Source organism: Rhinolophus ferrumequinum, chromosome X, assembly GCF_004115265.2.
Source record: "Rhinolophus ferrumequinum isolate MPI-CBG mRhiFer1 chromosome X, mRhiFer1_v1.p, whole genome shotgun sequence".
Lineage (NCBI taxonomy): Eukaryota > Metazoa > Chordata > Mammalia > Chiroptera > Rhinolophidae > Rhinolophus > Rhinolophus ferrumequinum.
The window spans coordinates 100,969,502-100,983,578 of NC_046284.1; the positions used below are offsets into that span (position 1 = coordinate 100,969,502).

Genomic DNA, 14,077 nt, shown 5'->3' on the forward strand with positions numbered 1-14,077 from the left:
AGCTCACAGGGCACTGTCTGTGAGGGAGTTTTGAGCCAGTAAACAAATAACTGTATTGGAACACCCTCCCTACTCACCTGATCTGGCCCCCAATGACTTCTTTCTTTACCTGAAGACAAAGGAAATATTGAAAGGAAGACGTTTTGATGACATTCAGGACATCAAGGGTAATACAACGACAGCTCTGATGGCCATTCCAGAAAAAGAGTTCCAGAATTGCTTTGAAGGGTGGACTAGGCACTGGCATTGGTGCATTGCTTTCCAAGGGGAGTACTTCTAAAGTGACCATAGTTATATTACGCAATGAGGTAGGTAGCACTTTTTCTAGGATGAGTTCACAAACTTAATTGTCAGACCTCGTTTTCCTGTATTGCTATTACTCTAAAGAAACCTGGACTAGCTATATGTAACGAATTTCTAAGCTATTTGAATTCTTATACATAAATTGATTGCTTTAATCTCCCCAAGACTGCTGAATATCAATGTAATTATCTTCATTTTTACAGATGAATAAACTGAGACTGATTCTATCCCTTATATATGCAGCATGAATTGAACAGCTGTGCCAATTATTTTGATAATTTAACTTTTAGCATCCACCATTTGCAGATAGGAAAAGAGCACGTAGGGGCTTGAATTATACCGTTTGAGGGTGTACATCAATTTATTCGCCTCTAGATAATCTCTCATTTCTCAACTTCCTTTGCCATGTACAGGTAGCATCACAGCAGTAAGATCTCTTGCTTTGCCTCACTTTATTGATGACTGCAATTGCCAATAAAAACCAAGGCTTTTGTCTCAGTACTGAAATAAGTGGCATCTCTAAAATGTTTTTAAAACATGAAAAGGCTGAATGCATTTTTAGCATAACCTTTAGTTTGCTCTAACTTTTTATTTTTGAAGGGATTAGTAGAGTACTTGTTAAGAGTCAGGCTCCTCCTTTCCCACAAATGGCAGTACTATCTGAAGAATCGTATCCCAAAGAAAATACCATGGGTCTAATACAATAATAGCTATAAAAGAACATTGAAAAATCAGATTCACGAAATATGACATCCTAATATACTGATAATTCTTTATATACATATGTATGAACATATACATGTGTGTGTATATATATATATATATATAAGTTTCAGGTGTACAAAACAATGTAATAGTTAGACATTTACACCCTTCACAAAGTGATAACCCTCCCAATCTACTACCTCTCTGACATAGACAATAACTGTTAAAATTTCACTGACTATATTCCCTATGTTGTACTCCACCTCCCGTGACTACACACACACACACACACACACACACACACACACACACATACATATATATGAGGTCAGACAATTAAGTTCACGAACTCATCCTAGAAAAAGTGCTACATACCTCGTTGCTGAATATCACTATGGTCACCTTTGATGTACTCCCCTTGGGAAGCTATGCACCGACGCCAGCACCTAGTCCACCTTTCAAAGCAATTTTGGAACTCTTTTTCTGGAATGGCCATCACAGCTATCATCATATCTCTTCATAAATGATGTGCTCTCTCTCCTCTGAGAAAAACGTTTAATCCATTCGTACACTGCCGTTTCCTTCATGGCATTATCCCCATAAACTTGGACTGACATGTGCCTGATTTCACTTCCACTCTTGCCAAGTTTAACAAGAAATTTAATGTTTGTTCATTGCTCTAATTCAAGCTCAGACATTCTCGTGACAGAACACACAAACACGCAATAATGAACGCCATTTAGCAGGACACCGCCACACGTCGACAGAAACACAGCAGTGAGACACTGATATACCAAGGTTATGAAACCTTACCGAGCTGTTTGTACAGTGCTGCCAATGTAAGCACATGGGGCAAGTTCACGAACTTAATTGCATCCCTCATAATGTTCTTACTCACTTATCTGCTCTTCAGAGCCCCCAGCCTCCCTTCCCAACTTGACCACAGTCATTATAATTTTTCTCATTACAGAAAAATTAATTTTTCTCATTACATGCCCTCCCTACTCTTTCCCAAGCATGCTGTTCTATTTAGACCTCCCTACATTGGTTTGAGTTCAGTTCTTGTCCTGGAAACCCCTCTCTCTCATTACCAGGCCATTTTCAGTCCTGCTCATCCTCCAAGTTATAATTCAGGTTCTTAGTCCTTTACGGCGTTTTCCCTGTACATATTCATATTACAGTGCCATTCTTCAGACTCTCATTATCATAGACTCAGCAGTCTATAGGTTATTACATTTTCCATTTACATATTGTCTTCTATTATTGGCTAACTGTATGTGTGCACACGCATGGGCAGGCCTGAAGGTCATCTCCCAACTGCATTGCAAGTTCATTGTAAGTTCATTGAATTCATTGAAGATGCTCTTTTATGCCATCCTCTGTCACCCAAATGGCACATTCCCTACTGTAGTGTATTGTGCATCGAATACTGCCAATAAATGTTTCTTGCCTATTTGATAGATCAGTGCTCAATTACCTGTCAGGTCTAGCCTCCTTTATATGGGATTTCTACAGGCTTTGGGCAACATCTTTAGGATGCAGACTCAGGATGTTCTGTACCAGGCAAGATATTATAAATAATGCCCTTAGATAGTTACATTTCACTGCTCATGTCATGTAATTTATCCTCCACTTTATTAATTTGATTCATTTATAATGCAGTTTGCTGTATGAGGTACCCTGATTAGATGAAAGAAAATGTATCTTGACCAGTTGAAGGTAGAATGATTCCCAAATGGTGTTAGTCAAGATAGAACAAGAAATGAATAATGGAAAATTTTAGCAGGAATCATCCCAAAATATGTGTATTGTAAAATGATTTCAGTTTTCTCTTTACTCTAAAATATATGTAGGATGAAAAAAATTATATCATTTATTTTATTGGGTCATAACAACAAGAGCCTGTGAATGTGATGCACATGAGAAATGCCAGTCTTAAAACTCCCCCAATCGTCCTTTGTCAATATGCTAAATTTACAGAACAATAGGGTTTCAAGAAATGTGAACCCTGTAGAATAACTAATTGATCTAATGTTCAATAGCTAAAAATATCAACGCCCTTTCTATCAGCTCAGAAAGATATTTGCAAATCATTATCAACAAATTGTAGCCTAAAATTCTTCTTTCTTCTTGACTTTGAAATTATATTTCAAGATCCCCAATTTAGACCACATTATTTACTTACTGGCTTGTGTAACTAAAAGGAGTTTTCATTTTTGCATGTAAGGGTTTTATGAAATGACAAGTAAATCAATCCTTTAAGTTTTCCGTGACAGAATAACTTGGCAATGATCATCATAATCTCTTTTTCATCGAAGGGAAAGAATTTTCTTTTAAAAAAAAACATATTAATAATAGATTCACTTTTTATTATACCGCTACAAGAAAGGCCTCAAACTTGGGAGGCTTAAGAAACATTTTTTAAGCCCCCAAGAATACTAACAAAGAAAGACATTTTTACAAAGAAATAGAGAAAATGCATTTCATAGTCTGCCCTATTGGTTTTTGAGTGTGATAATAGTTTCTTAAATAGCTATCATATTTTTTGTTTTTAAAATTAGCCAAATGATAAGAAATTTTTTAATTAAAGTTTATTGGGGTGACAATTGTTAGTAAAGTTACATAGGTTTCAATAGTTTAGTGATAAGTAACTTTTATAATACTAATAAACACTGCTTTAAACAGGGATGTGCGTTCTAGTAATTTCCACACCCTTCCAGTTATAATTGTCTTTCTTGCATCATTGTTTCCCCTTATTGTGTTTATGCAGCTAGTCAATCAATACTTTATGGTTATCCGTTTACTATATTTCCAGGTAAGGACCAAGAATTGATAAAGGTATTCCAGCCAGAAAGAATAAGGTGCACAAAGGGATGGAATTACAAAAATCTTGGCTCCCATAGCTTCAGTTTTTCCAATCTTCATTGTTTCCCAGTTCCTCACAATAAAATGCAAACACCCCAAACTGATTTATAAAGAACCAACTGTACAGTACTTCCACTATGCCTATCTGAGCCTATCTTCCATTACTTCCACTGAATTCTGGACACCAGTCAGCCCAGCTGAGACTCGTTTCATTTCCATGTCTTTGCTCATGTTTTTCTTTCCCTTATAATGCCCTCTTCGTGACCCAGCCACATCTTCCAAGGCTCAACTGTAGTGCTATTCCTTCTAGGAAGTCTTTCTCGACAATTCCCGTTTGTGGACATTCCCCTCAATGATTCCTTTTAGTGGTTGTTTCTGTCTTTACCGTTCACTTTGGTACTGTTGCTGGATACATTCTCAGATCCACTGTCTAACTTCCTATAGGAAGTTAGGTCGAATGATACAGGCAGCGGCTGTGGGCTTCCTTGCCCTTTGGTTGAGTCCTTCTACTGGAAAGCACCGACAGAGCAGAGGGTGAGAAGAGAGTGAATCAGGGAATGATGGCTAGGTCCCAATACTGACAGCCACAGCGCCTGTCAGAAGGTCCTCTCCCTGCAGCTACTTCTCAGATTCTATTAACTACACCATCCACTTAGCCTTTCAGACCTTGAGGAGGAAAGGCTCCTCCTCCCACGTTCAATGGGTCATTTGTTTATTGCAGGGACCCTGACGATTTCAGTACTAATCAGTTCATTAGTTAAATAGTTAATTTCCCTTTTCATGTTCCTGTCCCATTCAAGCACAACTGTATAATAATTATACCATATTATAGCTATACTGTATTATACTATAGCATAGGTCCTTTGTAACGATATCATAACTCTTAGGTGTGTGGGCTCTGGAGCCAAATTGCCTATGTTAGAAGTTCTGCCACTTATTAACCTGTGATCCTGGACAAATCGCTTTAACTTCTTTTTCTTTCATTTTCCTTATATGTAAGATGAGAATAGTAGTAGTTCCTACCTACCTAATAGAGTAGTTCCTACTCTACGCATAGAGTATTATGAGAATTAAATGGATTAATATTTGATTTAAAACTTTTATAGTTCTTATTAAATAACAGGAAATGTTCCAAGCATTATTACAAATATTAACCCTATCAGTTCTCATACCAAACTTAAGAGGTATATGCTCTTGTTATTCTCATTTTACAGGGTGGAAATGAAGAGACCAGTTAAGTAACTTGTTGAAAATAATTCATCAAGAAAATGGCAGCTAGGATACAAACTCAAGAAGCCTGACTCTAGGGTCCGTTCTCTTAACCACTACTCTATGTTAGACTCTTCTGGCACATATAAGTTCTCAACAAACGTTTGTTGTTTATATTATTTCCTACTGTTTTGGTTGTTTATGATTTTTTTTCCTAAATTGTGAGTTCCTTGAGGAAAGAAGCCAAGTTTTATTTGTCTATGTGTATTAGCCAAGAGCTGGGCATAAAGTTGTAGGTTAGTAACTGGAATTAATTATTAGTTGTTTCTCATGTATTTCCCAAGACCACCCTAGCCTTGGGAACAACTAATACTTAGCTAAAACTGGAAATGGAATTTGAGGTCCCAGCAGCCATTATTGTTGCCAGAACCACAGGCTCCCCTTTTAGTCCCAAATTCTTTCCGCAGATGGTTCACCGATTTCTTTGCAGGTCCCCTGCTTTCTTTTTCCTACAGTGGAATGACTTTGCTTCTTCAATACACATTGGTACTGCTAGGTCCTATCTCAGATGACTACCAACTGTCCTATTTTGCTTTTCCTGGAGTGATTTTCCCCCCAAATACGTATTCTTTAGCTTCATGATTGCTACTTACAAAAATGTAAAATAAGTTCCCAGGACCTACGTTACAGGCATTTGATTGATATAATTTAATTCATGTTCAAATGCGTTCTTTCCCCATCACCAATTAACTACTGCTTTAGACAAAGTATACACCTTTTATTCTCTGCTAACTTCAGGGTTGACATCAGGAACAGCTACAAAATATGTGGGGAACAATGAAAAATGAAAATGCAGGTCCCCTTGTTTAAAAACATAAAGAATTTCAAAGGCAATAGCAGTGCAGTAAACCAGGCATGGGGTCCTCCTATGTGCAGAGCCCAGTGCAACTACGCAAGTTGCACAACAATGAACTTGGCCATGATTGAGTTCTCTGTCTGCTCAGGGCACTTCTTACTCAAAGAGGTTGGATGTTTTCTTTATTTGTTTGTTTGTTTTTGTCTTAGCTTTGCTATCGTCCTCCATTGTCTGAAAACTTAATCAAAAGTTATTTTTGCCACATCTTCCAGGAAGCCTAGTGGTTGTTCTATTTAAAGGATTTCTGGTGGCTTGCTTTGCTATCATAGTGTTCCTAAGCTACGTGTGTATAATGGAACCACCATTACCATGGGGGTCATCTAAATCTTCTTATCCTCCAAATAAATTCTAGGCTCATTGAAAATAATGGCCATGCCCCTTTAAAAAAGAGTAGCAGTGGTTTTTAATAGAGCGAATTTAAAATTAGTAATTTACTTGAATGGAATCTTAAGAGTTATGTTAATAATGTCCAATAATTGTGAGCTATACATCCAGGTGGTAATATCATGGAGTCACCATATTATGGGGATGTAAAGAGTTGATGAGAGGCTTAGGGTTCAGAAGGCCAGAAGTGGGTGTGTTAGTGGGGGGGCCTAGGATTAAATGTTCCAAGCAAAGATTAAACAGGAAATGATTTCATTAGAGGAAATATCTTTATGAAAGGAAATAAGGAGGAAAGGAAAGGTGGGAGACCCAATAGAGCAAAATGCAAGTCTGACCCAGAATGAAGGAAATAATAGAAGGTTGGGTAGAAGCACCCCAAAGTGAAGTCTAAAGAAGGTTCAGCAAAGCTTTTGGGGAGTCATTGAGCCCAAATCAGCCAGAGGAGCCCCACGTCTCCCAAGAAAGTCTTGCTTTAGCATCTCTGTCACGTTCATTCATTGGTGGGGAGCAGTCTGCGAGAGGTGTGGTTTCTGTTCACTATAGGGATGGATTTCCAAACGCAGCAGCTGGGGTCTTCAGTCATTTAGGTCCAGTTGTGAAAGGCTTTCATATTCCCATGGCCACTGCAGTGGGTATTAGCAACAGTGGTATTTAAAGACCTGAAAGTGTAAAACTACTCGAAGAAAACATAGGGGGAAAGCTTCTTGACATTGGTCTTCGCAATGATGTTTTTGGATATGACACCAAAATCACAGGTAACAAAAGCAAAAATAGACTAGTGGGATTGCATCAAACTTATTAAAAAAAAAGCTTCTGTACAGCAAAGGGGAAAAAAATCAACAGAATGAAAAGGCAACCTATGGAATGGGAGAAAATATTTGCAAACCATATATCTAATAAGGGGTTAAGATTCAAAACATATCAGGAACTCATGCAACGCAACAGCAAAGAAGCAAATAATCCAATTTAAAAATGGGCAGAGGACATAAATGAACATTTTTCCATGAAGACATCCAAATGGCCAACAGGTATATGAAGAGATATTCAACATCACTAATCATCAGGGAAATGGAAATCAAAACCACAATGAGGTATCACCTCACACCTGTTAGTATGGCTATTACCAAAAAGACAAGAAATGACAAGTGCTGGTGAGGATGTGGAGGAAGGGGAACCCTCATGTATTGTGGGTACATTGCAAATTAGTGCAGCCGCTATGGAAAACAGTATGGAGGTTCCTCAAAAAATTAAAAATAGAACTACCATATGATCTAGCCATCCCACTTCTGGGTATATAGCCAAAGGAATTGAAATCAGGATCTGGAAGAGATATCTGCATTCCCATGTTTATTGCAGCATTATTCACGACAGCCAAGATATGGAAACAACCAAAGTGTGTATCGACAGATGAATGGATAAAGCAAATGTGATACAGACACACAATGGAATATTTTTCAGCCTTAAGCAACAAGGAAATCTACCATCTGTGATAACATAGATGAACTTGGAGGAAAATATACTAAGTGAAATGAGGCAGACACAGAAAGACAAACACTGTATGATTTTACTTATATGTAAAATCTTTATAAAGTTGAATTCAGAGAAACAGAGTAGAATGATGGTTGCCAGAGCCTGGGAATTAGAAAAATGGGGAGATGTTGGTCATAGGGTACAAACTTTCAATTATAAGAGGTCTAATTAATAGAGCTCAATTAATGGAGCTCTAATGTGCAGCATGGCGACTATAGTTAATAATAATATGTACTTGAAAATTGCTAAGAGTGTAGGTCTTATATTCTCATCACACACACAAAGGTAACTATGAGATGATGGATATGTTAACTAGTTTGATTGTGGTGATTTTTTTCACAATGTGTGTGTGTGTGTGTGTATAAAAGCATCAAGTTGTAAACTTTTATATACAATTTCTAATTGTCAAATCAACCCAAATAAAACTGAAAGAAAAAAATGTATGCAACAACGTGGATGGACCTAGAGGGTATTGGTCTAAGTGAAATAAGTCAGACAGAGAAAGACAAATATCATACAATCTCACTTAGATGTGGAATATAAAGAACAAAATAAACAAACAAACAAAACAGACACAGACTCATAGATACAGAGACCAAACTGATGTTTGCCAGATGGAAGGGGATTTGGGGGGCTGGAAGAGAAAGGTAAAGGGATTAAGAAGTACAAATTAGTAGTTACAAAATAGTCACAAGGATGTAAAGTACAGTATAGGGGATATAGTCAATATTGTAAAAACTATAGTGTTGGATGGGTACTAGACTTATCAGGGGGATCACTTCATAAATTATATAAATGTCTAACCACTACGTTGTACACCTGACACTAATATAAAATAATACTAAATGTCAACTATAAATGAAAACAAAACAGTCACAGGGATGTAAAGTACAGCATAGGGAATATAGTCAATAATATTGTAATTACTATGTAGAGTATCAGATGGGTAATAGACTTATTGGGCTTATTATTTTGTGAGGTATATCAATGTCTAATCACTATGTTTTGTACATCTGAAACTAATACAGCATTTTATGTCAATGATCATTGAAAAATACATTTTTAAAAAGTGAAAAAGTAAAATCATTGATAAGGAAGCCTCAGAGACGATTTAAAAAACATTTCGTATGATTTAGACAAAGAGCTAAGGACCACGTAAGCTCTACTTCCTTCAGAAGACCTTTCTTGACCCCTCTGTTTAGTTAGATACCTCTGCTGTATGCTTTGCTAACTCCACATGCTTCCCCTCCCATAATAATCACCTCGGTTTATTATAATTGCTTATTTACTGCCTGTCCTCACTACTAGTTCATTTTCTCTTTGACAATAAGAATTGTTCCTCCTGTATTGCTGTACCCCCTGTGCTTAGCTCCATGACTGGAAAAAGTACTAAAAAATATTTGCTGAAACCCAAATTGGGGGACATTCTACCAAATACCTGGCCTGCATGCTTCAAAACATTCATTGATATGAAGTTCAGAGAAAGGCAAAGAACTATTTCAGACTAAAGGAAACTAAAGAGATATGACAACGAAATGCAATGCACGAGCCTGGACCAGTAAATGAAAGGCTGTTAGTGGGATAATTGTCATACTGTGAATGAAGAGTGTGTGTTAGATTATATTATTAAAACCATGTTAAATTTCCTGACTTTGAAATTGAGCTGAGGTTATGGAAAAAGAATGCCTTTGTTCTTAAGAAATAAACACTGAAGTATCTAATGGTAAAGGGCATGATATCTGCAGATTATTCTCAAATAGTTCAGAAAACAATATCTATAATATTGCATATACAGATATTATGTATCCACACAGAGAGAGAATGATAGAATGATAAATGTGGCAAAATGTTAACAATTGGTGAATCTGGGTCAAGGATTCGTAGGATTCCTTTACCACTTGCAAATTTTCTGTAAGTTTTAAATTGTGTAAAAATAAAATGCTGTTTTAAAGAAGTATTTCTTGAATGAATGAAAGACAAAAGGATAATTATAGTTTGAAAGTTTTCATGAAGAAGTTACCAATAGAGATGCTGGTAGAACATTCAGAGAAGTAGGGAAGTTACGCCAAGGACGAAAATATCCAAGCCAGTTTCAAATGTAAGTGAGAAATGAGGAAGTGGAGGACAATAAAGATGACTTTGGATTTGGCCAATCTATTTGGAGAAGCGGTCGAATGCAAGAATAGAAGCCAGAATTGAGGTGCTCAGTGAGGCGTTTGAAAGCGAGACAGATGATAGCATCCTCAGAGGTAAAACTCTTTCAGTTAAAAGAAAGGCTAGGGTTTAGGACCTACCTGACTTAAACGCTTATTTTCTTCCATACACAAAGTGGTTTTGTGAACTATTTCACCTTGTCAACATTTAATGTTAATTTTTAAAGTTGTAGGTAAAAGAGTATAAGGTCTACCCTTTTACATTACATGTCGACTTAATTCGTGTTTCTTTCCTGAAAATGGCAACAAATTAAAATCACCATGAGCCTTTGTTCTAAATGTAACTATGTGAAGATTGTTGATTTTTGTAGAAAAATATGGAAACTATCAAGAGTTTGTTATTAAGGTCTTTTCTTAGATATATAAATTCTGAATATTCAACTAAACATATAAAGTTTTTCATTTGAGTGTTATTTAGGTAGAATTCCATTTTAACAAATATAATAACAAACTGTAATTCTTTCTCACAGCCTAAAATGACCTACTTATATAGTATGTATGGCTTCATTGTTTAACACCTTTTTTCATAAGATTGCTATTTATAATCACTTACCTCAACCCTGGCGGGACTTAGTAGGATTAATGACTTCTGATTCATTTTGTATTTGAAGCTTTTTTTCTTCTTCCATCTTTGCTCAGCTAGTGGAATCCATGATAAATTCTCATCTCCAAGGGGTAAGCTGTTTTTCGTAAAGCCCAGTAGCTGGCTTATGATTCCTTAGAAATAGCATTGATTTCTTTCTTTTGTGTTTGTTTCTCCCAGAATGATAGATTCCATGTAGACATACATGCTCAATCATCATGCTTAGGTGTGGTTAAGCATGTAATGGTTTTAGTTTTGTTCAGTTAAGTTATATGTGTAATGAATATCTGGGCTTGTATCAGAAAAATAAATAAGCGTAATTAGCCTTCTACTTGTTTAGCATGACAGATAGAGACGACTCAAGCTAGAATGAGGAAGCTAAACGGTAGAAGACAACTGGAGATCATATGAGGATGAAGACTAGAGACAAAACATTGATTTTGAGAGAGTAGCATTTGGTAAGAGCCCCAGATTGGGGGCAGAGAACAGAATTTCATAGATGGTTATTTGGGATGTGGGTAGTTTGACTAGATCTAAGGTGTTTTTCCATCTGTAGGTGGTTCGGTGGACTAGAGGTGAAGATCACTATATTTCAGAAGTTACGGGCTTATAAAATTAAGTTGCCAGGTCAAAGAAAATGTAATAGCAAATAAATAGAATATGCTCAGAAGAAAACCCAGTGAAAAGAAAAAAATAATCCTAATTGTTCCTCTCACTGCACACATGTATACTGTTCATGAGCAAAAAGGTTTTTCAGGCAGTTTTTATAATATCTTAATTAAAAAATACTTAGATATATGCCATATTCAAATCCTTCCCTTTATTTCTGGAAAGAAAATCGAAGGAGAAAATTCCTGTTCTGTTTTGAGAACCACTATTGAATGAGTATATTAGTGTCTGATAAATTCCATAGCAATATATATTATTATTATTGTGCCATTTCCTTTTTGAAATGGACGCTGTATGTATTGACCAAAGAGAAAGATAAAGAGTTAGTATTTTGTTTTGAAATACATTAACAATGCACAGTTTTATTGCAGTTATGAATCTCCTTAGATTTTTAAGGAGGCTGCTTCAAAGGATGTCATTAATAATCCTCCCAGGTGCTTACAAAGCATGTGTCCTTCAGCAGGATTAGAGAATCACCCAACTAGTGAACAGGTTTCACAGTACCCTGAGACGTACTTTGTTCATTAGAGAGGAAAATAGCTTGTTTTAAGTCTAAACTGACATGCTTGCTAATCTCAGCAGTAAAAGCTGTTCATTGTGGTCGGGTTCAATTTAGAGCCTGGTAAGGTTCAGATTAAAGTTGATCAAGTTGCTTCTATAACCTACTTCTTCAATGAACTTGGTAATCCTAAAAGAAGAAAAAAAAAAGTATAGTCAACATTCAGTAATATATCCAGAAGTGAGAAGCAAAGAATAGCTTGGTTGTTTGAGGGTGAATTAACATTAAACCAAAGGAAAATGCCAAAGTAAATTTTGTTATCTAAAAATTTCCAAGTATCAAAACCCACAAATTTTCATTTAAATTACACAAAGCATACCTAATACATTCATTCGCTACTATATCCATAGCAGCTAGAACAGTGCCTAGTACTCGATATTTATAAAACGAAAAAACTAGTCAATGAATGAATTTGTATACTTTGCTAGCTACGTGTATTTAGAGTTCTTTGTTAAATTTGAGGCGAAGATTTGACTTTATATACAGTTTCTGGGTAAGTCTGTATTTTAAAAAATCTGTCAAATATATTAAACAGTCAGGAATTCCAAAGTACCTTTTCAGCTTGCTGTGTCACAGATGACCAGTTTAACATTCTAACCCTGGAAAACATCTTATTTCATAAAATCTATCTGCTACTATGTGGTTCCCACTTTAAAAGTTGTTCAGTTCCCTCCAATCGACTTACGCCACTTACTTCAATACCTGTCTTTGGCAGTTTGTTCCATATTTCAAACACTCTTTTTTGTAAAGAAACCATAAAAGTTAGAAACCTGAAAATTGGATTTTTCTTCTGAGTAATCACAGCTTACAAACGTGGAAAATTTTTTAAAAGTTAGCCCCTCCAAATTTCCAATACAGAGAAGGCAAAATGCTCGAAATACATGTGTAATGTTTGGATAAGTTCTTCCCATGATTTTACTACTACTAAAAGCAATTGAGCTTAAATCACAAGGCCTATTGTCCTACCTCTTCACCAAAGAAATACTACAGAATGATCAAATCTGGCCTTTCCAAAAACAAAAATCTTTAGAAAATCAGCAGCGGTCAAAGGACATAGCAGATAACCAATTTTCATAAACAGTACTATCGACCACATTTCATCTCTTCACTTTCATAAGCTTCCTATGGTAGCAAAAAGAGCATCAGATTTAAAACCATAAAGAATTGGAAAGCTTGCCTATTAGTGTGGTTATTAGGAGAATACAAATGAGAAAACGTGTGTAAAACATCTGTCATATAGTGGCTATAAATTAATAACAAATATTAATTATACTTCCAAAATTGAAAAAAATATATACTCAATTTTAGAATGAGAACAAGGGTAATACATTTCCCCCCCCCAAAATTTCTTTGTAAATATCACTGGGATTTTGGCCCTTTATGTAGAGAAAGTAAGATGGCGGAGACAATAGACGGACACTTGAGGGAGACAGGAATTTCTTAATGATTAAGATAGCTACCTATAGATAAGAAACATATTTCTTTGCTTCATTCTATTTGGTGCTTTAAAGCAGTATTAAATTAAAGTTAGTTGTACTGCAGAATATAAATACTAACTTCTATTCTGGTGTTTTCCAAATTTGCCTGATCATAAGAATTAAGGAGAGAATTTGGTACAAATGTAGATTCCCAGCTCTCCTCCCTGCCAATTCATTTGTTCTGGGGTGAGGCAGAGGAGACTTTGGGGAAAGACTGATTTCCCCAAAATCAGTCTCATTTTATAGGTGAGGAATCTCAGGTACAAAGAAGTTAAACAAGTTATATCTCTTAAATCACTTCTGTGCTTTTTCCCTTTCTGAAATATACCCCTTAATTTTGACACCTCACAGAATGAGATTACAAGTAGAGCTATCTTTCTCTTAAATACATTGTCATAATTCAAAATTACATTTCTTACTCTTGGCACTCATATATTGGGTTGAGTAAATCTAGGTACTCTGGAATGACTCTGTCTAAGCTCTTAAACAGTGAAGCAAATCTATGATCAAGATTTTCATTTGAAATATTTTGGGTGGCTAAGAATGAAACACCTCTCTTGTTAAATTGTTCTCTATAAAGCCTTACACATTAGAGATTTATATCCAGTAACATCTTTGTTTATTTCTAAAAGTGCTTTGGTTAGCTTGAAAATCACACTTTAC

The 14,077-nt window shown here is 35.9% G+C and overlaps 1 protein-coding gene across 6 annotated transcripts in view; it reads left to right on the plus strand.

The window, feature by feature from the left end:
• DMD (dystrophin) overlaps nt 1-14,077 on the plus strand; it is a 2,143,628-nt gene that overhangs the window by 1,527,985 nt on the left and 601,566 nt on the right. The window lies entirely within an intron of this gene.